At 50.3% G+C, this 26,588-nt stretch overlaps 2 long non-coding RNA genes across 2 annotated transcripts in view; one reads left to right on the top strand and one right to left on the bottom strand.

The window, feature by feature from the left end:
• LOC309840508 overlaps positions 1 to 10,838 on the top strand; it is a 32,928-nt gene extending 22,090 nt beyond the window's left edge. The window contains exon 6 of the long non-coding RNA XR_014298636.1: positions 10,693 to 10,838. This is a non-coding gene — a long non-coding RNA (uncharacterized lncRNA). The remainder of the gene's footprint in view (positions 1 to 10,692) is intronic.
• Positions 10,839 to 17,437: 6,599 nt separating this feature from the next.
• On the bottom strand, positions 17,438 to 18,789 carry LOC309840791. The gene is made up of 4 exons (XR_014298795.1): positions 18,698 to 18,789; positions 18,365 to 18,419; positions 17,932 to 18,132; positions 17,438 to 17,807 (listed from the first exon to the last, which is right to left on the bottom strand). It is a non-coding gene; the product is annotated as an uncharacterized lncRNA (long non-coding RNA).
• Positions 18,790 to 26,588: the final 7,799 nt, after the last annotated feature.

Raw genomic sequence — 26,588 nt, 5'->3', positions numbered from 1 at the left:
GGTGCTGGCCTCAGTGATCAGATTTCTGCCTTGGCCCTGCTGCAAACCCTCAGGTTTTCAACAGCAATTCGGCTCCTCCCTCACAGGCATGTTTGCTGACAAGGGCGGCAGCTCTGCTTCGGATGGAGGACTGTGTTCAAAACTGCCCCACGCTGCTCTGATTCTGGGACCAGCAGCCTCGCGGCAGTTTGCAGAAGCACAAAGCCCCAAGCCAAACCTCATAAGCGTGCTTCAGCTTCTGCTCATGGTACACCCACTAGCATTCCATGAACCAAAGCCCGATGCAAGCAGAGAGCCCATTGGGTGGAGGTGTTTACTCTGTAGACCGTGAGCCACAGCGGAGTGTGGAGGGAGGAACTGTAGACCCATCATGTGATGTTCCACCAGCACCATCTGCCTAAAACCCGATGTCCCTGCGCCCATAGGGCTGTTAGTTGAAGTGAGTGATGTAAGGGGCTTCCGAGAGCTAGAGGGAGTGGCCAGGCCATTTTGGGTAATAGGAAAGGAAATTGAAATCAAGAGCCTTCATGTTTTGTCCAGCTGCTAAGTGATCACGGACGTTTGGCGAGTCACCTGTCTCTGGGCATTAATGTAATTATCTTGGGTGACAGAGGTGGGCAAGGTGATGTCTATGTCCTTTAAAGGTCATATGCCTGTAGACTCTAAGAAGCCTAACCCTGTGATCCCATGCCACGGTCTACGGTCTTGGAGAGCCTACTGTCTGCAAGTCAGGCAAGGCCCAGGCAGAGAATCTGGGAGAAGGCGGTTTTTTTGCGGAGCCCTCCCCCGAGGGATGGTGGGGAAGAGAGGATCCTGAGAAAAGACTCAAGTATATTTCTCTGTGCACTTCTAAAAGCCCTTAGATCAGGCTGCTCAGGGCCTGATAATTTTTCCATTAAGAGGAAATAATTTTCTGGGTCTGTTTTGGTTGTATTTATCTGCGGCTGACAGCATCAGCCGCCACAGCCGTGACACGCCGCCTGTCCCCCAGACCAGGCATGTACTTTGGGGAAAAGAGAGAGGCAGGGGTCTCCGTGTCTCCGGGCCTGGATGAAGGAAGCTGGCAGCTACCATGGGCCCCTGGGATGCATCTCGGATGACCCCACTGTGACTGCAGGTACCTCCCACTCCATTTTCTGTCCTAAAAAAGAAATATAAACAACCCAAGCAAGAAACCCACCACTGTGCTATCTCTGGCCCGGCCCCCACCTCCTGCCTATCGCTTCTTCTAAGCCAGCTTGACAATAACCATTCATCACGAAAAAGAAAACAAAGTGCGGAGAAACAAAAACCAATCTAAGGCCGCAAATTGACGTCAAACTTTGACAAATGGACCGCGAGATGGTTGTACGGTGAGCTCTTTCTGCTTTCCAGAGCAGACGGGGCTGGGCGCCTCCTGTCACACACCCCCATGGCCCCAAGTTCAACTTGGAGGTGACTACAGTCCAGGGAGCAGGTCTGACTTCCCGAGGTGACATTGGGATGGGGGGGCCGGTGCACGGAGGAGATCTGCGGGAATCCTGGCAAAAGAGAGCCACCTCTTGTGCTGGGAGACTGCCCACCCCAGGGTGGGTGGGGGCTGGCAGGGGGCTTGGTCCCGGGAGAGGGTGACGCTGGCTCTAGGCCATCCTTCTGGATCCTGTTCCCTGTGGAGCCGGCAGATTGGCTCCAGGAGAGACTGAGGAAGGAACGAATCACAGATTTTGATACTTGGCACTTGTCTGCACGAAGGGCTTTACCAAGTTCAAAGCACTTCCGTAGCCATGATCTAACTCCAAGCAAACCTGCTACATACACAGAGCAGCCTATGCCATTTGCACAGTGAAGGGAAGTAAGGTGCGGGGGTGGCTGTGGCTCCCCGAGTCACACAGCTTGTAAGTGTCAGGGCTGGACTTGAACCTGGCTCTTCCTGGCTCCAGAGCTGAGAACCTTTCTCTCCGGGAGACTTGGAACTGGCAGGGAGGAGTCTGAGGCACCGTCACGGTATCTGAATGCCTTCGTTTTCCTTTCAGAAGGGGAATCGGAAGGCTGGAGAGGGGAGCTGGCCTAGCTCAGGCTCCGCACCCTTGGTGGGGGCTCAGGGTCTGCACCCTTGGTGGGCGCTCCTGATCCCTGGCCAGGGATTGGGAGTGCAGGGCTGCAGCGTCTCAGCGAAGACCAGGACTTCTACAGTGGGACTCCCCTGGGAAGCGGCTGGAACGGCTGATGGGGACCGGCTGGGCCGTTTTGCTCTGGGCTTTGTCCCCTAGACTGGGCCTGAGACAGCCACAGGATGACAGAAGCGTGGGAGAGGTGCCGATTAGCCTGCAGCTAATAGTGTCTGAAGAAGGGCGGTTCTGTCTTCTCAGGAAACCCCTTTTCCCCTCCCTTCTCCTCTTGGAATCATATACCTCCTCTCTGAGCCTGTCCCAAGGTGCTCAGGACTCCCTAAGGCACTGGGCCAGGTCTAGCCTGTCAAGGAGCACCAGAACCTGTGGGCATCCCCCAGACCCCCTCTGCCCCCGGGCCGACATCCGCCCTCATGATCCATGTCCTCAGGGCCTGCACTGTGTGAGAGGATCCTGCCCCTCCCACAGGCTTCGAGAAGGCAGACTGCCTGGGTTCAAACCCCGGTTCCAGCAGGTGTCAGCCCTGTCTCCCCGGGTAAGTTAATTAACCTCTCTTAGCTTCAGTTTCCTTATCTGAGAAACGAAGATAATAATACTCATCTCGCAGGGTTATTGGGAGTTTTAAATGAATTTGTGTAAAGAATTTAGCACAACGCCTGAAGCATAATCAGTGTTTAATAAATGTTAGTTATTTTTAGGTTTTAAACCTATTCATGCTCCTGTTTTGGTGGAGGCTAATGATTCACTCCAAAGTTAAAATAGAGGTGTCTTTACAGAGATCTAATTGAGGAAAGGGCTTACATGGAATCTTCTAGCTAACCCCCTCAGGGCCCATCACAGGATCTAGACGTGGATCACGGATAACGAGTGGGACATCTGTAACAGTTTGCCCCAATCTGGAGCTCCCACCCCTCAGGGGGAGCCTGGAGCAAGGGGTGGGAACCACAGCCTGGTGACTAAGAGTGCTCAGGTCAGGGAGTGACACTGGAAGGGACAACAGGTGTCAGGGGCCCAGGTGCCACCCCAGCAAGGAGGATTGGACCCAGGTGAGTTTTGCAATTGGTCGGCTGCGACCCAAGGATTTCCCACCCCTCCCGCCCCCTCTATTAATAGTTTGATCTTGGAAAAGCAATTCACTTCCCCTGAGCTTCCATTTCCTCACTGGGACAAAATCAAACTAGATAATGCAGGTAGAAAGCACGCTGGAAATGCCATGCTAATGTTTTTTTATGGTTTGTTGGTTTGTTGGTTTGCATAGCTGTCGTTGGAAGTCAAGAGAGTTCAGATTTGGAAAATCTAAACTCTAATACTCATGGCCTCTGTGACCTTGTTCAGAAATCTCTAGAAGGGCGCCCAAGTGTGTGCAGAGAGGAGGGGAGAGGTGGCCGAGGACAGAGTGTTGCAGTGGGAGGGGAGGGGCTTCCATGCCGGTGGCTTCGTGGGGATGCAGGTGAGGCTGAGTCTGGCTTCCCGGCAGCCCCTGGGAGCTGCGTCTCTGTCTCCCTTGGGCAGCCTGCGTTCTCTCTCAGCATTCTGGCTTTCCTCTCTGCATCTGCTCCTTTTTCTCTCCAGTCAGCCTCTGCTGCTTACTCACCATTTCTACCCACCTGTAATTTCAGCTGGTTGCATCCCTGCCTCCCCAGCCCAGTGTCTACATCAACTTTCTGCTGTGCTACCCGCTGCCGCCCCTGGCAGCTTTCCTCTGAAGGCCTTTGCTCAAACCCCAGGAAGGCTCTGGTCCTTTTTAACCCAGGCCACAGATCACGAGTCACTCTATGGATCAGGGTCTCGTGGGTCGCAGACCCGCCCTGTTACCTGCAGGTGTGAGAATGGTGGAGGAGGGCTGACAAGGCTGACCCCATCGAGTTCTTGCCCCGCAGTGACCCCCACCTCGGGGCTACCCATTCCAGCCCCTGTGGAGGTTAACATATGCCCTGACCACAATGCGGGAAGGCTCTGCCTGATCTTCCCTAAATTGGCACACAGAAGTCCCCACTTCAGGTAATTACCTTGTGATCAGACCATCATGCCCCGCGGCTCAGAAAAGCTGGGAGCTAAGGTCCGGCCCAGCAGAGAAAAGCTGCGGGACATGGCGGAGCGCCAGCTGGGTCCTCGTCCGTCAGCTCTCTCCTGGTCGTTAAGTCACCCTGCGTAAGGCTGTGTGCCCAGTACCGAGTGGTTTGCTCCGTTTTGTGGTCCTAAAGTGGCTTGGCAGGCTGGAGATGTCTTATTAAGCGTCCTGCACTTCCTGACAATGGGCTGGCCAGGCAGGAGACCGAAGCAAGCACGGGTACAGGATGCTGTGGGGCAGAATCCCAGGCTGGCCAGCCACCGCCATGTGGGGAGACCGGGCCGGGTCTCCGGAGCATTTCGGGCCAGTGTGTGACTATAGGGATGCCTGAGAATGCCTGAAGCGTTGTTAGATGTCCTCCTGGGAGCCTTGGAGAGGAGGAATGTGGAAGGGAAATGAACAAGGTCTTGTGGTAGTAGCTTGGCCCTTGATCTGAGCTCTACGGACATCACGGGAAAAGAGTTACATCTGGTGGGATGGAACCCACCGGAGAAGCGATGGCTTTGGAGAGGGATGTGCAGGGCATACGTTCCCCTAGCGTGCTGTGTCCAGAGGGGTATAAGGGCAGAAGAAGCACTTAGAGGTCATAGAGAAGATGTAACCGTGCAGGTTCCTGTGTGCTAAGGTGAGGACCATCCTGTCTTGGGAAAGCTGGGATCGCGAGACACAGGATCCCTGAGATCATGGCTCCTCTGATGAGGACATTATTACAGGAGAGGAAGAAAATTTAGCCATGCTCTTTGCACACTAAGGCTTGGGCACTCGTGAACCTGGAGATGAACACAGGCAGGTTCCCACGGGTCAGAGGGTGACCTCGAGGGACGTTCCGCCACTGCACTGGTACAGCTCCCCAGCCGCTTGCAAGGGAGGTGGGGATGATTCACCTGGGGGTATCCTGGGGGGAGGCGCTTATGTTCAATGGGTTTGCAATGTTGGGCTTGACCTCCATTGTCCCGCGTTACCTGCCTTGTGACTAAGTTTTTGTGCTACAGGCAGGAGGCTTAGCTGATGTGATTGATTGGATAAACACTAGCATTAAGATAACCTGGTCTAAACTATCATGTGATCTCCCTGATATGAGGAAGTGGAGATGCAACGTGGGGGGTTGGGGGGTAGGGAAAGAATACATGAAACAAGATGGGATCCAGAGGGAGACAAACCATAAGAGACTCTTAATCTCACAAAACAAAGTGAGGGCTGCTGGGGGGAGTGGGGGAGGGAGAGGGTGGCTGGGTTATGGACATTGGGGAAGGTGTGTGCTATGGTGAGTGCTGTGAAGTGTGTAAACCTGGAGATTCACAGACCTGTACCCCTGGGGCTAATAATACATTATATGTTTATAAAAAAATTTTTAAACTTAAAAAAAAAAAAAAGATAACGTGGTCTAGGGACGGTTGCTACAGGGACCTCTGAAGAAGAACTACACGAAATTGTGTGGGAATTGGGGATGAAATATGCTGTGTGTGCCCAGTGTTCTAGAGGCCCAGGTGAAGAACTTCCTTCCTCTGGTAGACGAGACTTTCTCTCCCGGTCAGCCCCCTGGGACGTGGTTCTGGACTTGAGTATCTGTCCTCACCCCTGGGGCTAATTGGCCTATTGTTACTGTGGCCGCTATTGTGGCTGACTTCAGTGGGATGGAACGAATCCATCATAAGGGAAAGAAGTTGGAAAAAGGGAAAACAAAGTATCCTGCCAATGATAAACTGGAGGGAAAGGGGCCCCTAGTGGTTTCTCATAAACAACTGTGGCAAGATCCAGTGTCATCAGGGACCCCCAAGAGAAAATCCAGACAACCCAATTCAGTCTCGTTAAGCCTATGAAAACTGTCACCAAAGGGAAACTAGGTGACTCACTTGAAGGAAAGCTCCAAAAAGCCAGGTTTGTTGCCAGATGCCCCTTGGCTAATGGAGGAATCTGAGGAGTGGATACCACTACCCCTAGAGAAGGGGCCTTAGGTCAACATGACCCTTTAGTTTGTGCAATAGGGGGCCATCGGAAGCCCCGTGCAGATTTCACCACTACTGGTCTCACTGACAGACTGTATGGGCTCTAATAGACCTTGGAACGGAGTGCACACTCACCTATGGAGACCCCCCAAAATTTCAGGGTGGGGGCACAAAGGCTGTTGATGGTTACGGGGGGGCAAACTATCCAGACAAACCAGTCTCTACCTACACACCTGCAGGCTCCCTCCCCACTGTCTCCCAGGGCGTATTCCCCTCATTCCGTTCCTCCATTCCCAGCATATTTTGGGCATAGATGTTTTTATAGGATCTGGATCTAAATCAGGGGAATTCAGGTTGCATAACTGAGTCGTGAAAGCCTTCATCGGGGGGCCCCCAAAATGGGAGTCCACACAGCTGCTGGTTCCCGTAGAGTAATAAATGTAAAACCATATAAGCCACCGGAAGTGGGGGCTTGGCGTTCAGTAGTCAGGTTTGGTCTATGGAGAAATCTACTGCGACCTGGCCGAGGACAACAGATTATAGGAAACTCAAAGTTATCCATCCTCCCAACCCCACCCATCCCATGGTGCCTAATACAGCTTTATTGTGAGGTCTTAGTGGATGCTGTGATTTTTCTCTATCATTGTGAGCCGGACCCGCAAAATGTGGAATGAGGTTCTCAGACGATGAGAGTGCCCGCGTAATGGATGGGAAGTGAATCAGGGATGGGAACTCAGCTCCGTATTAGGGAAGATCTGCAGTGGGACGCGAGGCTGTTTCATTCCTCAAATCTTCATCTACACTCCTTCCCTGCAGAAGTTGCTAGAGCAGTCCTTGCCCGATCCCTCAAGAACGAGGAGCAGTGAAAAGCCAGAGGCGGTACTGGCCCGTGTGTCGCTGTTTCTGTTGTAGCTGGGCTGGTGCAAGTCCCTCCCAGTCCCCGCTGTCTGGCCCCGTGGTCCTCACAGAGGAAGTGTGTGAAGACTGCGCGAGCCATGAAGCTGTTGGGGGTGCAGTGTAGGGGGGCTGACAACACAGACCCCAGCTCTGGCCTTCCATTCTGTTCTTGCACCACAGTGACCTCCCACAGGGCTGGCTCTGTGTTCTGGGCCCCATGGAGGTTCATGCGTGCCCGGACCAGAATGTACGAAGGTTTGCTCTCCTCTTCCCTGAAGGGCTGCACAGAAGACCCCACTTTACATGATTACCCTGTGACGTCACCACTGTGCCCCTCCATAAAAGCTGAGGATTGTGGTCCAGATGGGGTGGGGAGTGGGGGCAGAGAATGGCCAAGTATGCTGTCCACTTGGTCTGCACCCCCCTCCCCCCGTCAGTAAATTACTCTGAATAAAACTCTGAACATGGTATGGAGGGGCTTGCTTTGGTCTTTGGTCTCAGACTACCTTGTCCGTCCGGAGGATGCTTTTCTGATCCTCATCTACGTTCTAACAAGTGAGCTCTTGTGCTACTTACTGATGAGGGTTTGTGGGAGCAGGTTCCCTTAGAATGGGCCATAGATGGGTTAAGAAGTATTCGGTGATCCTAGGACATGTAGGCAAGTCACGATGTCTCAACAAACTTCAGGTTCCTCATTTGAAAAGCAGGTGGTTAGAGAGCTTAAATGAGTCTGCAAAAGAGCCCACCATAATCTGACTGACCCCTTCTCTCCATCCCCCTGGCCACTTTCTTAACCCCGCCCTTGATCTCTTACCTGGACTAATCCAGAAGTTCGGCTAGGCTCTTGGCCCCCAATTCTGGCCCTAAACCCCATTGGATCAAAGCAATTTTTTCCATGAAATTGCCATAGTGAGCTTCTTAAAATATAGATATGAAAAAATAATAAAAATATGTAGATTTGAAGGACCACGTGCTGGGGAGGCTATGAGAATCCGGGCATCTTCTGTTTTACTGATGGGACTGCGTGTCCTTACAGTTCTGGGGGATAATGAGCTACCAATATCAAAATTGTGAACCCCATAACCCTTGATTCTGCATTTCCACTTCTGGCAAGCCAGTGGAAATGAAAAAACCCCTACGGGATCCTACACAGAGAAGGCTATCATAACTTCTTAGATGTCCATATAATTGTAAATTACCTAAATATTCCACAACAAATAGTTAGATAAACTATAGCCACACAATGGGAAATCATACACACACTTTAAAGAACAAATGCATTCCATTTCTATTGACTAGGAAACATAGCATCATGAGCAAAGCAGCTTGCTTAGTAAAAGGTAGGATTATATTTTGGAAAAAAAAAGAAGTACACAGTGGTATAGAGGTGTAGTTGTTTGATAAACATGGAAGCAAGTATAGAAAATTCCTGCAAGGTATCTCAGTAAGCCTCAGTCACCTGAAGGGTTTGTAGCTGACTGCATTTTTTTTCTTCCCATTTTTAAAAAATTGAGACTGATTGACCTCTAATCTGAGTGTCACGTGTATAACATAATTGATACTGTGGCGATCATTTTGCAATAGATGTAACTATATGTGGTAATGGGTGGTAAGACTTACAGTGTTTTTTCTGATGGGGCAGTGATGAGACCTTTTAAGACCTCAGCAACTTTCAGATCTACACTGCAGGATTAACCATAATCAGATGGCATCTCTAGCAAGCATGTGGACATTGCCCGTGTGGCTGTGCCAGGAAACACTCTTTGAGAACTACCTGTATAGAGGTGTAACAGAACTGGGGTGGGAGAAATTATGGTTTTCTTTCTATAACTTCACATTCTTTCACCAATCTCAGCACATTTACATAACTTTCCAGTTTTCAGGAGGAATGTGGTAAATGGTGGGGTGGGGTGGGGGGAGGATTCCTAAAAAATGAAAAGAGATTTGCTTAGTCCATGTCTTTCCATTTTTGAATACGTTTGGGTGCCTCCCCGTTGTACACAGAATAAAGTCCAAGCTCCTCAGTGTGGCATCAGGGCCTCTTGGGATTGGGTCCCTACCTGTGCCCTCTTCACCTGCAAAATGTCCGGCGGTACGTGGCCCATCTACTCTGCACTGCACAAAGCCACCCATCACTCCAGAGTGCGCTCGCTGTTGCCCATGGCCTGGCCTTGCTGGTGTAGCTGCCTTTGCAAGGGGCTCAGAGGCAGGGCGGACTTGTCCTTGGATCCCCAGCGTGACGGGCAGGTCTGTGCAGAGATAGTAGGTGCTCACTAAAACTTGTTGCATGGGAGACCAATGCCTGGACAGTAAGCCCCCAAAGCAAGCTGCTGAAGGAGCGCCACCTCTCGGGACTGCCCCTGCTCTGCCAAGTGCCTCCCCCCCACCCACCCCCTGCAAAGGGCTGGGTGGTTACTATGGTTCCCAGGTGCTGTGCAGAATGGGCAGGTGTGGGCTGAGCCGTCTGGGCTCCAGCCGCACCTGCTTCTCCTCGAAGCTGTTCAGCCCCTCCTCAGTCTTCCTGAACCCGCTCAGTCTCAGTGGGTAAAGTCAGGAGGATAGAGGGCGTAGGGAGATTCCAGCATGGGACTTCGCAGGGGCTGCATCAGGAGGGATGCTCCTGTTTCCTTGGAGCAAGAGTGTGTGTGAATGCATGGGTGCCCGGGGATGAACGCGTGGGGGAGGTGCGTGCTCCTCTGTGATTAAGCCTCCTATCTGTGTGGTACTTCACGGTTTATAAAGTGTTTCGCATCCATGATCCCACTAAGCCCCCCATGAAACCCTGTGACTCATGCAGAGTATTAGCATTTCCATTGTTCTAATGAAGGAAAATAAGGCTCAGGGAGTTAAGTGCCTCGTTCAGGATTAGGCCTTGAGGATGGGCAGCCTCGAGGGACCCAGTTCAGGAAGTCCTCCTTCCAGGGATCCAGTCACCCCTCTTGCCATGGTGCTGCTCCAGGGTCCTCCTGCCCTATTAAGCTTATCCCCCATGATGGTGTTGGAATTCTGTGATCTAAATATATTTGCTCTTTGACGCTGGTTCCTGATGGAGCTTCTAAATAAATCCTTTGGAGTGTCCTGGGTCTTAAAAATATCTTGGTATGCTAATGAGAGTACTGGTGTCAGGGAGCCCCCAGATAGCTTCAGGATGGTGACTCGGTGACTCATTTCTTCTTTAAGATTTATTTCAGAGTGAGAGGGTGTGTGACCGGGAAAAGGGGACAGAGAGGGAGAGAGAGAATCCCCAAGCAGACTCCCCACTGAGCACAGAGACCTATGTGGGGCTCCTATTGAATCTCAACCCTCAAGGTGATGCTATTAGAAGGTAGAACTTTCAGGAAAGTTATTAAGTCATGAAGGTGGAGCCCTCATGATGGTATGAGTGCCCTTCTATGAGGCATTCTAGAAAGTTCCGCTGCCCCTTGCACCTTGTGAGGATATGGTAGAAAGCCATCAATGGGCAGTAAGTGGACCATTCTCCAGACACCAAGTGTGCTGGCATCTTGGTCTTAGACTTGCCAGCCCCCAGAACCACAAGACATTTCTACTGCTTATAAGCTATGGAACCTGATTTTCTTTTTTTACTTTTTCTTTCTTTCTTTTTTTTTTTTTTTTTAATGTATAGCAACTGAAACTGACTGAGACATTCTCCTTTTCCTCTTTCTTTCAGCCTCTGGCTCCTTCGAAGTGGCTGGTGGAAAAAGCAAGGGTTTTGAAGCTATGTAATCCGCTTGGATCCTGCCTTCCCTACTAACTAGCTGTTTGATCTTAGGCTGGTCTCTTAGCTTCTCTGGGACCATTTTCTTCTTGAGTGAAGTGTGCATGACAGTAATAGTACCAAACACAAGTTTCTTGTGAGGATTAATAGGATAAGGCTCCGAACCCGGCACCTGGGAGCTAGGTCAAGAATTTGAGTTCTCTTCCCTCCTGTACATGACTCTGCTCCCTATCCCCGCTCACCAGATCTCAGAACGACCGCCGACCCGTGGAAAACTGAAGGATCACACCTGTGTTTATTTGCATTTATCTTGCCTTTTCAAAATATGTGGGGAACAGGGAGGAGCAGCCCCCTCCCAGGGTTGTGGCCACGGGGATGAATTGGTGGTAGATGTCAGGAGAGCAGAAGGGAGGGCTCCCAAGGCAGCCACATCAATTTCCTCCTGTCTACCTTCACAGGAACATTCTAGAACCTTCAGATCATCTTTGATTCCTTTTTCACCCTTCTCCTAGATTCAATTTGTTGTTCTCTCTACAGATATTTGAGTGCCTACTATGCGCTAGACACTTCTACATCCTTTGCTTCCAACACATCCCTCCTGTGACTTTGTCTGAAGGTGACCCTCCATCTATGGGCTGCCTACAACATAAGCCAGGCCCACTGTGTTGGCTGGCTCCTCCTATCCCCTCTGTTCTCACAACCACAAAGGAAGGATGATCTAGTGTCCTTGTTTTGCAAGCTGGGGTCCTGGGGGTTAGTGAGGTTAAAGGGGCTGGCCGGCATCCGACAGCTAATGAGTCAGGAGCCAGAATTCAAACCTGTAGTGGCCTTGTTTTGTGCTAGGACTGCTGCAGTAGCATCCCCACTCTTCCCTGACCTACTCATGCTTTTCTCATGCACATTTCCAATTCTGTCTTCTGGTGTTTGCCGTAGTCTGCAGGTGGAGCCATAGTTCTCCAAGGAGCCCCTGTGCTTTGCACATGCAAGTTGGAGTCCCTTTTCTGAAGAGCAAAATGAACCCTCCCTTCCTCTGTGAAGCCTCTCCTGACCCCCTGGGGCAAAATCAGTAGTTCTGTTTGCTATTCCTACAACACTTGCCTCTGATTCTCCCATATCACCCATCCTATAGAGTACGGTCACTCTTTTGCATTCCTGGCAGAGTCTTGTGTTTCAGTGTCTCCTGTAGTCCGTGTATGGCACACAGAATGTTCTAGATGGGTTGGAGCAGAGTTACCCAAACTATCGGCGCTGTCCTCCTACACATTCCCCACCTGGGGCTGCTTTCCCGGCACTGCTTTTTGTGAGACCCATGCCCATGTGTGCCCCATCAAGACCTCTCTGGGGGTGTCATTCTTTCAAGAACTAAGACTAAGACTTAAGAACTTAAGACTAAGAGCCCGGAGTCCTCTGCCAGGTCTTGGCCCCACTGTTGTCTTACCCAGTGATTGTGGCAGGTCTCCCTTGCCCTACCACTTCTCATCCCTCTGAGCACCACCCCATCACTGAAAGAAGCAGCTGGAGAATGTACCCTGGCTCCCCAGAAATTCCTGTGGGTTCGGATGGGATAGGAATCACCCAGACGGATGGATGCCGGCCACGTGCGGTTGTGGAGATAAGCACCACATCCACAAATCACAAGGATGCAAATTACAAGGGAGGACATCTTCCAGAGAGCAGGTCTCTGTGTCTCCCTGGGGAGGGCTGTAGGCTTTTTCTGCAGGTGGGAGGAGCCTTCCATTCCTCCGGTCCTCCAGAACTGGGGTGATGACCTTGTGCTCACATTCGTGGAGCTCGTTTTCCCAGGCTTTGTAAACACTGTTAGGAAGACCCCTCACTGCCCTGAGGGTGGTCCCTTAACCCCCCTCCCCTCCCTGAAGAGGAAAGGGGCTTGCAAGGGGCGTGTCTGTCACCAGAGAGCAAGGGAGTGGAAGTAGGATTTGGGTCCTTCTTTGGGGAAAGGCCTAGGACCCAACAATCTGACAAGCCAGAGGACAGCTGCTGGGGTCCCGGACAGGAGCCGAAACCCAGCAGAGGGCAAGGAAGAGAAATGTTCGCTTCCTGCTGGTTTCCCCCAGCCTCTGGGCTTGGCTTGAGAGACATACTCTTCCCAGCCGGCTGTCCGTTGAGTGATTTTTGTCCCTGAACATATGTTTGTCCCTCTCTGGGCAACTTCTGCCCTCCCGCCCCCTGGCCCCAGTTCCTTTCCGTGGCTGTGGACCAAGACTCTCCCTTCACCAAACTTTGGTGAGGTTCCTCGGCGTGTTCTTGTCTACTAGACCATGACTTTGGGCTTCTGAGCGTGTCCTTGCAGAGTCCAATTGTAGCCAGGATCCTGTTACACCGGTTTAGGGAGAGGCCCCCCCCATACCTGCTCCTCCAAGCTGCCTTCAGCAAGACACCCCCCCCCCCCCGGCACTGAGGTGTCACTCTTGGCAATTTTCTACTCACCGCTGACCCCCTTACTCTTTTCCTTGGCTGCACCTCCCCACTGGTCCTTGCTGTATTCAGACTTAAGTCTCTTTCCACTATCCTGATAGTCCTGATTAAAGCCTTCCTCCTCGTTCTAAGAGTCTCGGGATACTTTTTTTTTCCCTTTAGCACTGCCCCCACATCCTGAGCACGGGCAGAGGCAGAGATGAGCGAGAGTGAGTGAGTCATCTCACACCTTCCCACCCTTGTCTGTCTTTGGTCCCGACTGGCACCATGAGTAGGAGGTGCCGCAGGAATCCGAGTGGGGCTCGGGGCCTCAGGACCCCCCCACCACCACCACCAAAGGAGAGGGCAAGGCAAGAATGAGCTGCTCCCTGAAGAACAGGCTGCCTCGGGACGGGTGTCTCACTGGTAACAAGCTGCCAGTCCGTGTAGAACATCTCAGTTTCCCTCATGTGCCCCCGTGTACAAGGAATGGTGTACTACTCTCTTGATTTTCTGAAGCAAATGAAATCTGACCTCGAGTCCCTTTCAACCAGGTTGGCCAAGATTCTTCCCCACCCTTTCTCTAGGGCTAAGGTCATTCTCAGAGCAGGTATTGGTCTTCTGGTTCCCACTGGTTCCATTAACCTCCCCATTACCAGACCTACATGACCCTGGAGGAAGGGGGCGGGGCTGTGTTGCTTCTGCAACAGTCTGGAGGACAGGAAGGGGCTCTTGCTGGGGTTCTGTGGACACAATAAGTCATGGCCTCTGAGAGCCTCTCTGCTGATGAAATTAGAAATGCCCCTGCTTCCCGTGTTTCCCACAAGCCCTCTTTCTTCCTTTTCTGCGAAGGCCTGATGTAATCCATCCAAGAAACCAAGGGTGGACATTGTCTTCTTGGTGACCCCTCTTGCCTGCCTCTGAGCAAGCCTTGGAGCAGGTGGCCAGGCTTCATAAGAGGAGGAGCACCACCTCCATTTTCCCCTCCCGGGGTCCTGAACTGACATCTTCGAGGGTGTTCAGGTGGGGAAACCATCCTGTACACTTACCTTCACCGCCCCCCACAGCCAAGGGCTTGGACAAGGCTTAACAACTCTCTGTATTTGTTTATAGAATTTGGAATGGGGAAAGGGTCTAGAGAGAAGATGAGAATACTAAACCTCTTGCTGGGGTGGAGCCCGCACCCAGTCCACCTGCCTGTCTTTGGAGGTGAGGGTGTACTGTGGACTTTTTGCGGGGCCGGAAACCTCTCGGGTCCCTCCCCCTCCAGTTCCAGGGGGCCAAGGAGTGCTTGCCCACCCAGCACGTGCTGGGGCTGTGCCTGGGACCCCGAGTCTGCCCCTGAGGGCCAGGAGGGAGTGGCCCACCTAGTGCACGGGATGCTAATGAATGAGGCATCACAATGCCGGGCCCCTCCGGGCCCCAGGCTCTGATCACATCTCCATTAATACACTCCTGGAGTTCATTGTGATTGGCATCGCTACAATAAACAGTAAATGAATGAATAATAATTGGCCATCTATTTGAAAGTGTTACTGGGGTTGCCATGGCAATCCCACCTTTTATTAAGCCGCAGCTGCTGGGACTGAGGTGGTGGAAGGGGCCTCCCTAAGCGCCCTGCGGGGGCGGGTGGGGGTGGGGTCTGACCTGCTGCGTGACCTTCCCCAAAATCTCCGGAGTCCAGGGGCCAGATCAGGGGACACTGCCCCCCCCTTTTTTTTCCTTTCCTTTCCTTTTCTTTTTTTTTTTTTTAATTTACCTGGGGCGTTTGGAAAGCCTCCTTTAATCCCCAACTAGCAATGAAAATGTCTCCCTCCTGTCTTTTCCTCAAATCCTTAAGGAATGAGGTAGGGGACAATGTTTCACTTTTGCCCTGAGCGGTACCCGCCCTGCCACCCCGAACTAATAGTAAAAATGAAAATTAGAAAAATTCCGAAAAATAAACCTCATTTTAGGGGCAAAAATTATATTCATTTTATTTTAGAATGATTAAAATCTTACAGCTAAGGTGCTATTATCCTGTCTTTATTATTCCTCTCCCTACCCACCCTCCACAGTGAATTCTAAATCCCTCTATGCAAGGAAGAGATTTTAATGTGAAACCACCTAGAATATCAGATCATTGTAATTCCTGTCCACCAAGAGCAAGCGGTACAGTAGCACATGTAAGAATGTAAGACCCTTTTTCTGCATCTGGGGGCCATACCGTTTCACACACGTACAGAAAAGAGATTCAGGACTTGTTCGCTTTTTGAGTCTTGCTGAATTCTGATCTCCATGTCGCAGGATGGAGAGCGCAGGACCACAGAGATACCAGGAACCCACGCCCCCCACCCCTGATTTCTGTGGATTTTTAAAACCAGTAGCTTATACTTACACTTGCTCAGACCGGTCTGCCTGCTGTGGCCAGAGCCCGTCAGGTTGGGAGATCGGCACAAAGCAGGGAAACATTAACTTTAAGAAAATATCTTTTTCTTACAAAAGGTATAGGTTCCATTTTCTATAGTTTATTTCCAAATACTTCAGCATACAGTGTGAGCGGAGTGGCCAAATTTAGCAAATAAAAATACAGAACACAGAGTTAAATGTGACTCTCTGACAAATACCAAATATTTCCTAGTAGACATATGTCCCTGATACTGTGTTCTATCTGCCAACCCTACCGGGGAGCTATCCTTTTGATCGGAATTCTAGGGGGCTGTGACCATGGGAAGAATCTTTTTTTTTTTTTTTTTTTAAGATTTGTATTATTTTTTTGACAGACAGAGATCACAAGTAAGCAGAGAGGCAGGCAGAGAGAGAGGAGGAAGCAGGCTCCCTGCTGAGCAGAGAGCCCGATGTGGGGCTCGATCCCAGGACGCTGGGATCATGACCCAAGCCGAAGGCAGAGGCTTTAACCCACTGAGCCACCCAGGCGCCCCGTTGGGAAGAATCTTGATTGGGAAGTACATTCTTCGGGAGTGGGACAGTTGGCATGTGAAAGACCTCAAGCAGAAACCACACTCTCTGGGCCGCGATAGCAAGATTTTCAGCTGCTTTTCTCTTACCAACACCAGAGGCTTTGCTCATTAGCATGACAGATGTTATAAATGGTTTTCCTTGAAACAAGGAGGGCTTGGAATCTGTGTATTGGCCAGAACAGGGTCCGACAAGAACCCACCCTGCCCTGCTTGGGCATGCGTTTACCAAGCCCACCGGTAGCACGTGTTCTTTGGAATAGCACTCCTAAGATTTTAAACCAGTTCTATTTATAGCCACTCACCAGAATCTCAAACCTGCCACCTAACCCACCACCAGAATATTGCCACATCCCCCTGCCACACGCTCTGCTCAGAGCCTCGAACTTCCTCGTTTATTGGAAAGACCATTTGCTGGAGGTCAGCTTGCGAATAAACATTTGTAGGCACCAGAGAAAGTTGTGTTTCTTGTAACATAACTGGCCCCTGCAAGAGCGCCTGGTCTTCAACTACCTAGGGAAGGCCTCAGATTGGTCGAGGGTGGTTCCTAACAGGATCTTGCAGGAGCCACGGTCGAGCCTTGGTTCTCCGTGTGGGACTAAGACATGGAGGATGTGGAAGGAACAGGAAGGGCTGAAAGGAGGAGTGACGGGTCCCTTGGGAGCAAAAGGAATCTTTTATGGTTTACCATTTTAACCATTTTAATATTTATTTAATTGGCTTTTTTTTTAATTTGACAGAGACACAGTGAAAAAGGAAACACAAGCAGGGGAAGTGGGAGAGGGAGAACCAGGCTTCCCATTGAGCAGGGATCCTGATGTGGGGCTCGATCCCAAAACCCTGGGATCATGACCTGAGTAGAAGGCAGATGCTTACAGACTGAGCCACCCAGGCACCCCTTTAGCCATTTTTAAATATATGATTCAGGGGCGTTAATTCACAGCGTTGTGGCAGCCTTTCTCATCATCTCTCTGACCTGGAGTGACCGTGGGATTTGGGCTCCGAAGGGGATCCTGAACTCGGCTATCCCTGTGTGACCATGGGCAAGTTGCCCAGCTTCTCTGAGTGACCTCTTCCTTATTTTTAAATACAAACCTCTTTTTCTGCTTTTGTTGTGAAAATCAAAGTAAGATAAGTCAAGGAACTTAAAAAGTGAAGGACCATGTCGCATATTACTTGGGTTCTTGTCCTTACTGTAGGTATCAGAAAACGCCAAAAAACAGAAAGCCTTTTCCCATTTTATTCCAATGCTGCTGATTTCTTCTGTTGTCAAGGGTTTTGCCCATTTCTCAAACACCATTGTATACAAACACCTTGAGGCTCAGTATCTTGTAGCTCAATTTATTACAAAACTTTGAAATATTTAGAGGTAAATTCAATTAGTAAAAGTGTAATTACTGCCTGAATAAACTATACTTTAAATTTTAATATGCCAAAGAGGATCATTTTATGAGCAGAACAAGCTCTATGTTATACATTTTTAATGCTCGTAAACTAACAAAGTGACATGTGATCTATAAAAGACACTAAAAAAATTACCTTGTTCATTTTCACACCCCACCCCACCCCGAATCTCCATCCTGTCCTCAGCCAGAACAAATGAATCCATTTTATTCACGGGCTTCAACAGTTCCAGGCATCCTGCATGCTTAACTAAGCCCATACTTTGCAGCTTCACTAGTCTAACCGGGCCAACTGGAAGAAAGACACCATCAGGGGTTAGGACCCAGGGTTCAGCAGAGGAGGGAGCAGAGGACATTTGCAAAGAAGCTGCACTTTGCACCAAGTCACTAGCCTGCAGCGACCCAGTTGAACTGACCTCTGCCCAGCGCTGGTCCTGGCCTTGAGCTCTTGGAGGCGGGGGCGTGCGTGGGAGGGCAGAGGTGCTTACTCTGCAGGGTGGAGCAGGGTCCGGTGGGACGAAGCAGGTGAGGCATGGTGGGCTCCGGTCTTCAAAGATGCCTGGGGACTCTGCAGCTGCCTCTGTCCCAGCACATGCTGCTTGTCGACAGCCTTGAACCTGGGCCAGCCCAGGGGAAAAGGCAAGAGAGGAAAGAAAGGATGGAGTGGGTCCCCCCAAAGCAGCTCCTCCCTTACCCGTCCACATTATCTAATTTTCAGCTGGGCTTCCAGCTCACCGGAGACATGAGGCTCGGAGTTGGCCAAGCTCTCACCCGCAGGTTCCCAGACACTTGGAGGGCCAGTGATTACCCGGTAATTACCCCGTTTATTGCCTCATTACAGGTGGTCACCTTTTGGCAGGCATTTCCCTGGAAAGGTCCCTTCCCAGCACCGGGTTCTCAGCACCTGCAAGGGAACAGGCAGGCCCACTGGACCCTGCTGCTGCAGCCCTGCTCCATCGTGCTCCCCTCTTAGACCCCCTCACCCCGCCCTGGCTTGCTCTGAGGCTTGGCCCTGCTCCAAGGCCCCCGCCTCCGCTTCCACTCCTGGTTGGCAGGGCCGGTGGGTCACACCAGAACCACTGCCTCGTACTCAGCATCGGCCCAACTCCCAGGCCCTCCCCGGTCACAAGGGCGAAGGCCCTGCTGGAGTCTCGGGGTCTGGACCTCCTCTGACGTCCCCACCTCTCTCACACCGTGGCTGCAGGTGCGTGGTGTGTGCAAAGGGCCTGTCGGGTGTCCCATAGATCCCGGGCCGCTCGACCCCTCCCAGTTCTACCTGCTTCAGTTCTCACCCTGGGCAACCGTAAACACACCTCCCATTCCGGTGAGTGGAACTTCCGGGACTGCTGCCTGGGGAGCAGGCCTTCGAGATGGGGAGGCAGGGTGTGCCGACGCTCTTCCAAATAAGTGACCTGCAAAATGGACTTGGTCAGAGGACAGTGGGGCTGGAAAAGAGAACTTGGGGATATTTATTTATTTTTTAACGGAATACAAAGGAGTAAATCCTTTTCTTTTTTTTTGGGAGGATGGGGAAGATGGGACTTGGCATGGACTCATGGCCCATAGCTCTGGAGGGACCTTGGGGCTCATCTAATCTATCCCCTTATTTTGTAATGGAAAGCTAGAAGCCTGTAATGAGGCGGTGACACCCTCCAGCAGATCACTAGGGAACTGGTCCCTTCAGCTGCCAATCCAGGGATGCCCCCTCTGTGGGCAGCGTCCTGTTTCCCACCTTCCAGTCCATTGTTTCCGCGTGCTTGTCCCTGCCTCCCCTGCTGCGGTATTTGAGGTCGTCTTGTCTGTTTACCTATGGCTTGTGCAAGATCCGGGTCTCCTGCGGTGGCTGGCCTAGGCCTCCATGATCCCCCTGCTTTCAACAGTTTTTTTTTTTCCTGTTGAGCCTGGGGCGCCGAAGGACTCCCATTGTCTTACAGGTACCCCCCCACATTCCCTCGCACCCCCGCCTGGCAGGACACCCCAAAGGGCTTCCTGTCTGTTCACCTCCCTGGGCATGTCCTCCTTCCTCACACTTCCAGGAAGAGTCCTCTTGCCTCAAAAAATACCCCTTCTAGGAAGCCCGAGGGAAATCTGGGCCAGGCCCGCTCCTGGCCTCCCTGTCAGGGCCTGACGAGGTCCTGGACCAGCAGGGGTGCGCCTCCCGTTTGCACATGTTCTGCTCCCGAGTGCGGGCTGGGACCAGGCTCTGGATCTTATTGTCTGCTGCTTCCTCTCTGTGGAAGCTCTCGTTGCTAAGTTACAGCCGCCCCTTGCACAGGCCTCCCAAGCTGGGGAAGGGGAGATGTACAGATGGCGTCAGGGTCCTGTGCAAGCAGTGCTCGAGGCCTCGGGCCAGAAGTCTTTGTTTAGGAGAAGGACTTTATCTCCTCCATCGATCCAACTAATATTTATCGAACACTTCCTACGTGCCAGGCTCTGTGCCAGGCGGCAAGGAGGCAGGCATGAGCCCGCCTCTCCACTCGTATCTGGCAGCTCACTCCACTCTTTGTTAACTACGCTCCAGATCTCCAGCTCCCTAAGATAAGGACAGCGCCGGACACCGTACGTTGATCGCTGCAGCTGGGCACTGTTCTAAGGGGTTAATGCTCACCTACTCGTTGGATCCTCCCTACAGTGTCGTAAGGTGGTGATTCCAACATTATCCCCATTTTATGGTGGAAAACAGGCACAGAGATGAGAGCAGCCATTTACGTGGGCCGAAAACTAGGAGGAAAACCCTGATTAAACCCAGCACGTCTGATTCCCAAGGATGTCCTTTGAGCCATGGATGCTGCTGTTGTGGTCTGCTTATGTTTGGAGCAATGGGAGGCAACAGAAGGTGTCAAGCAGGCGGTGAACACGATCGCAGGGTTTTTCAGAACCGAGAGTAGCCGTGAAAACAGCCAGGATCAGGGCAGGAGTGGGTGGAGACGGGCCTGGCAGGAGGCCTGTGCGTGGGGCCAGGCGAGAGCTGGTGGAGAAGGAGCGACATCGAGGGATTGGCTTGGGAAGAATCAGACCCACAAAGAATCATGTCCACGTTGATGGCCTAGGTTGAAGTTCTTCTTTTCCAGTGTCTGCTCTCAGCTATGTTCTTTTTCTGCCCTTTGGCACCTTAGACAGAGTCTTTAATTTTATGGTCACCTTTGGTATTTGAAAGACACAGTCCAGTCAAGTTTAAAATTCAAATCCCAATCAGGCTCAAACTTCATCTGTTCCACCTTCTCCAACACTAACCAGGCTTTGGACTTGGAGCGGAAATGATGTATGATCTCACCTTTCCTAGTTTTCCAGGCTTCGGTACCTCATTTGGAGCAGAGGGGCAGAGAGTGGTCAGGTCGCAGGGTGGGCACTTCCTTGTCTTTGTGCTTCTGAGTCCATTCCTCTGGCTGAAGTCTGGGGGAGCAGCTACGGCCACCGTGAGACCCGAGGATGCCTTCCTGAGCCTCGTCCCTCACCGAACACCCAATAAATACATGCAGATTGAGCAAATGACAAAAATGAACTCAGAAATGTGTAAACAGACATATGATCCTGCAGGGGGTGTGGGAATATCTGAAATGAAATCTCCTGAATGGCAGGTTTTCCATGTGTCTTCACCTGGGTTTGGGTGTAGACAACAGCGTTGTCTACGTGTATAGACAAAAGGAGACTTCAGAGGTGGTTTTTGACGGTGACAATTCTGGCCTTCAGTGCCCCGTGGTCCAACTCACGACTCCAATTCTAATTTCCCTGCACAACTTTCATCCTTCCGTCAAACTCCTTGCTCTCCGGTACGTTGGGATATCTTTGTGTGATGTTGCCTGTATGTGGGGGCTGAAGGGAGGCCTCTCCCAGGAATCTGTAGATGAGGAAACGAGGATTGTCTGCTGAGAATTCAACTTCAAAATCTGTGCAGAGCGGAGAGCTGCAAGGTCACCTTCAGGAGACAGCGTGGTTCCCTGGGCGGCCATGCCTGACAGTAACCGGATTGAATGAATTAATACACCGACAGGGAGCATGTGTTAGTCTGAAGTCACACTGCTTAGCCGTGGTACAAAAAGGAAGGAGAATCCCCAAGGCAGTGACCATACAAAGGAGAGACTGTGTGTGGGCCAGCAGACCTGTAAGGTGATGGCCAGCCCTGTTACGGTGAGGGAAGTGAGCCTTGTAGTCATTCTCTTTCTGTCTATTTCTGTCTCCCTGACTAGACCGTCTTTGCCAGGGAGATAGACACATCGGTTCATCTTAGCATGATGCCATTATATATTAGATGCGTCTGCTTGTTTTCCTTATTGAGATAATGCTTCATGCGTGTCTTATAGAGTAAGACCTCCACAAATATGAGCTATTATCGGATGATGAGTTGGCTTTCTACACGAGAGGATGTACTAGTCAAATGAACAGAATTACTCTATCTCGGGACAATATAATTCTTGATTAAAAAATAAACTGGCATTCCAAGTTTAGACAGGCTAAATGTTGATAAGGCTCTGAAATAGGACTCCTTCTTCAGTGAGCTGAGAAAGTCAAGTGCTCCAGCTTGCAGGGCTGGCCATCAAACCCTGGATGGGGTGAAATCTCTTATTTAAAGGTTTTGTTTATTTATTTGAGAGAGAGAGAGGGTGAGCATGTGAGAAGAAGGGTAGAGGGAGAGACTCTTCAAGCAGACTCCCCTGCTGACCGCAGAGCCTGACAAGGGATTCCGTGAAACAAAGAGTCGGACACTCAACCGATTGAGCCCCCCAGGAGGCCCTGGATGGGATGAAATCTTGATGGCCACCCCAGCTTCCTCTATCTAAAGCCCCGCCTTCCCAGACGGCTCAGCTTAGCCATGCCCACCACTGACACCAACAGTATGAGCTCCCTTATCCAGTTCCTTTATACCTGCTCTCTGCACCCCCAGGACAAACCACAGGTGGGCGGAGGTAAACCATCTGAGTTAGGCATAGGGGCTTGTAAGTTACAGGATCTAGAGATGCACTAGCTCTGTGATGTTGGGCAAACTCCATCACCTCTCTATGCCTCAGTTTTCTTCTCTGTAAAATGGGTATCACAGCATCTACTTTGTTGGGGGCCAATGATAAATGCATGTAATCCACGACCTAGCACGAGCTCCGTAACTGTTCATTGTTGTTGTCGGCTGAGCACACATCCTATCCCTGCGGCTCGTGTGTGAGCTCCCTTCAGCAGGGCTCTGTCTGTGGACTTTCGTTCCTCCATTGATAAAATGGGAATTGCAGTAATAGTATAGGGTTTTGGGGAGAATAAGTTAGAAAATAAGCATGAAAACTCCGTTGGTTCCTGTACGTACCAGGTGTTCAAGGAATCCCTTCCATTATTCTAACTTAGTATTATGGTGCAGATTTGCAGGTCTTCAACTAGGCCTGGGCCTTGACCATGATTGGCTTTGGACGTGTGTGTGACTGTGGTCATGACCGGCCCTTCACAAAGGCTAGGATGCTGTAGCTCCCCTTCCTGGGGTGGTGGTAGCTGAGGCCAAGGGGCTCATTGCCCGACTCCCGGGAATTCCCGGAAACGAACTCCTGACTACAGGCATATTCTACTCCTCGTGTCCGAGACGCGCTCCCTCGCTCACACTCTGAGGTTCAAGCAAATGTTCTTTCTTCGATCTTCCTGACTTTCTCCCTTCATTGCATATCCACTTACCCCTAACTCTTCCTTCCTCTAGCTTTTCGTGCATGTATCATGGCACGAGACAGACTTTTTTTTTCATTTATTCATATGTCCTATATATATGCATACAGACGTGTTCTATATATATCTACATCTATATGTTTGTACTAGTAGGCAGAGACCATGTCTAATTCATAATTTACTCTCCAGCATCTAGCAGCAGCTTAATTGAGGTTATAGATAAGGCTAAAAGGACTGAAAAAATGTTCAGTACATGGGCCATAGGCTCCTTTTCCAATGCTGGGGTTGTGGGTTGTTCTAACCCACTGTATGCCTGAACTAGGTCCCTGCTGTGACTAGGAGACCACCTGGGAATAAGTGTGTGACTGGACAGCAAAGAAAGATCAAAATAAACTCAGGCCTTCAGACAGAGCCTGGCACCGAGCAGACCTAAGGCTGTTCTTACTCCTGGGCACATGTGCAGGGTGCAGAGACACCGCACAGGTTGGACAGCAGGAATAGAGGTAGTCTGGGCCCTACTGTCCCAGCAGATTTCTTCTGAGAGGTGAAGTTTTCCATCTCCCCCCACCCCAGAAACCCTGGAGAAGGCAGTGGGAGCTGTTTCTGTTTTTCCTTCGGTCCTGGGTAGAGGGAGGTGAGCATGGCCTTGATCTTCTGGACCCTCTGGCTTGCAGACATCGGAGTGATCCCAGACACGGTGGGTTTTAGGACTATGGGGAGACTCATGTATTCACGAGTCTTAAGGAAAGGATCATTACTGATAAATAAACACAGGCATTGTTCTAAAGCAAAATTTGTGTTTTTCTCTCAAGGGTCCTGGGAAATCAACAAGCAGCCCACGTAGCTGAGAACAGCCAGGCAACCCCTCCCGACCCCAGATTACTGCTAATGATAAGAGCTGGAAGACCAGCTCCCTGCACATGAGGGAGGGGGGCTCTACCCCCTGAGGTTAGAGATGCGCTTCATCTTTTGGGATTTTCCACAATAGATTTATTTTTAGCAAGAAAAGACTTAAAATCTCAGCAACTCAGTACAACTTGTTTGCTTAAAGCAAGTTGCTTCTCGGGAGGGAGATGGAGGAGGAGGTTTGAGAGTTCTCTCTGACCACAGAAGAGAATATCATTTTGCAGAAGTCCCCAAGAGTCCTGATTTCAGCAGGCAAACTTCTGGGGGGACCCCTCTGAGAAATAATGTTCTGTTCCTACAAGCCCCTCAACTGTTCTCTGCCCCTTTTTTTTCTTCCTGCTTTCACGGAGGTATACTTGGCATACAGCATTGAATAAATGTTAAGTATACAACATCATGATTTGACATACATATGTTGCAAAACAATTACCACCATAAGTTTTAACTTCCATCTATTCGTATAGTTACACATTGTTTCCCTTGTGATGAGAACTTTTAGGATCTGCTCTTTTGTAGCTTTCAGATTTACCATAAAACAGTATCAACTATAATTCTCTTATGCATTATATTCCCATTACTTCTAACTGGAAGTTCCTACCTGTTGACCCCCTTCCTCTAATTCCCTCTCCCCCAGTCACCCACCTCTGGTAACTACATGTTTTGTTTTTTAATTTTGTTAATTTTTTTTTAGGAGTTGGGGGTTTTTAGATTCCATAGGTCAGTGTGTTCATACAGTGTTTGTCTTTCTCCATTTGACTTATTTTGCTTAGCATAATGCCCTCAAGATCCACCCATGTCATTGCCCCTTTCCTAAACTGAGGGAGTCTAGGACCTTGTTTCCTGAAGACTGTCTTATGGATCTACAGTCCCAGAATTCGTGGCTCTCAGAGAAAATACTCTGTAGTCAGAGGGGCTGGGAAATACTGCCCACTCTACTTCCCTTAGTTCACTCCAACTAATATTGCTGTTTTGTTTTTCCTCAAATATACCAGGCACATTCCTGCCTCAGGACCTTTGTACTTGCTGTTCATTCTGGTTGGTATGCTGTCCCTCCTGATATCTGCACAGCTTTTATCTCCAATTCTTTACTCAGAATTACCTTTTTGGTGAAGTCTTCATGAGACACTTTTATGTCTCACTTCTCGTTTTTTTTTTTTTTTATTCTTTTCTTAGCACTCACCACTGACTTCAGTGAATTATGCCACTTTCTGTTCTTTAACTTAGGATTGCTGAATTCTATTTTAAGGGTCCCTATGGCAGGGGAAAATAAACATGGCAAACTGTTCATTGGCTTTTAAAGCTTCCGTGGAAAGTAACACACCTCATTTAGGCTCCTATTTCATGGGACCGAACAAATCCCACAGCTACATCTAACTTCAAAAGGAAAGGAAAATGAGTGGGGAACCTGAGCCTAAAAGGAGAGCTGGAATGTCTGTCAGTACTTATGACTACCGTTTCATACTCTTCAGTGGCTTTCAATGGCTCATGCGGTTAAGTCCAAATTCCTTTATAGAACTTTACAATCTCTGCATGATCTGGCTTTGCTGACCTGTTAGATTCACCCTTCAGCTTAGAGGTCATTTCTTCCGGGAAGCCCACCTTGATCCCTCTGCCTGGGTAAGGGTCTCTTCACTGGATGTATTTCCAGAAACTTGGAACTTCTTAGCACATCACTCCTTGATGGTATCTCTTACTAGAAGCTTCCCTGTGATCCATCAGTCCAGTTGGGGCGCCTGGGTGGCTCAGTGGGTTAAGCCTCTGCCTTCAGCCCAGGTCATGATCTCAGGGTCCTGGGATCAAGCCCCACATCAGGATCTCTGCTCAGTGGGGAGCCTGCTTCCCCCTCTCTCTCTGCCTGCCTCTCTGTCTACTCGTGATCTCTTTCTCTCTCTCTGTCAAATAAATAAATAAAATCTTTAAAAAAATATCCAATCTCTCATAACCAATGTTTCAAAAAAAGAAATAGGACATAATAAGACACACAATAGAATATATTTGTAGTAAGGATTAGTCATGTTCTGTGAAATTTTTGTCTCAGTGTATGTGTGTGTGCATGTTCACGAGAGCGCGGGTGGACTGGTCTTGTGTGTTGGGTTGACTTGTAAAATGTATTTCTTAATCTGGCTTGTGGTCAAGGACTACACGTTCGGTGGGGCCTGGGACCACCTCCGTTTCATCTATCCTGATTCCGCAGTGCCCAGCCCTGTGCTTGCACAAAGGGACTTCAAATTCTTCTCTTTAATTTATGAATGAATTCTCTGCGACTTCAGCTACGCACGAAGCTTCATTAGAAGCAGGGTGGCTGGTTTGGGTTGACCGTGTTTCAGTCCTATTGTTCTTGATGAATAGAGGCCAGCTTTGATTTCCAGTGCCAGGACTACCCTCTCTTCCTGTGCCCAGCTAGACAGACAGCTCTCTGCCTGTGCCCAGCTGGATGGACAGATCTCTGCCCATCTCAGCAGTCCTCTGCGTCTGGGCACAGATGCCTGGAAGAGTTCTTTCTTTTAACCAAGGCCCGTTGGCTTCCTTCTTA

The sequence above is a fragment of the Mustela nivalis genome (genome assembly GCF_964662115.1).
Source record: "Mustela nivalis genome assembly, chromosome: 9".
NCBI lineage: Eukaryota > Metazoa > Chordata > Mammalia > Carnivora > Mustelidae > Mustela > Mustela nivalis.
Note: the sequence above shows the minus strand (reverse complement) of the source record. Positions and strands in the feature narration are given on the sequence as shown.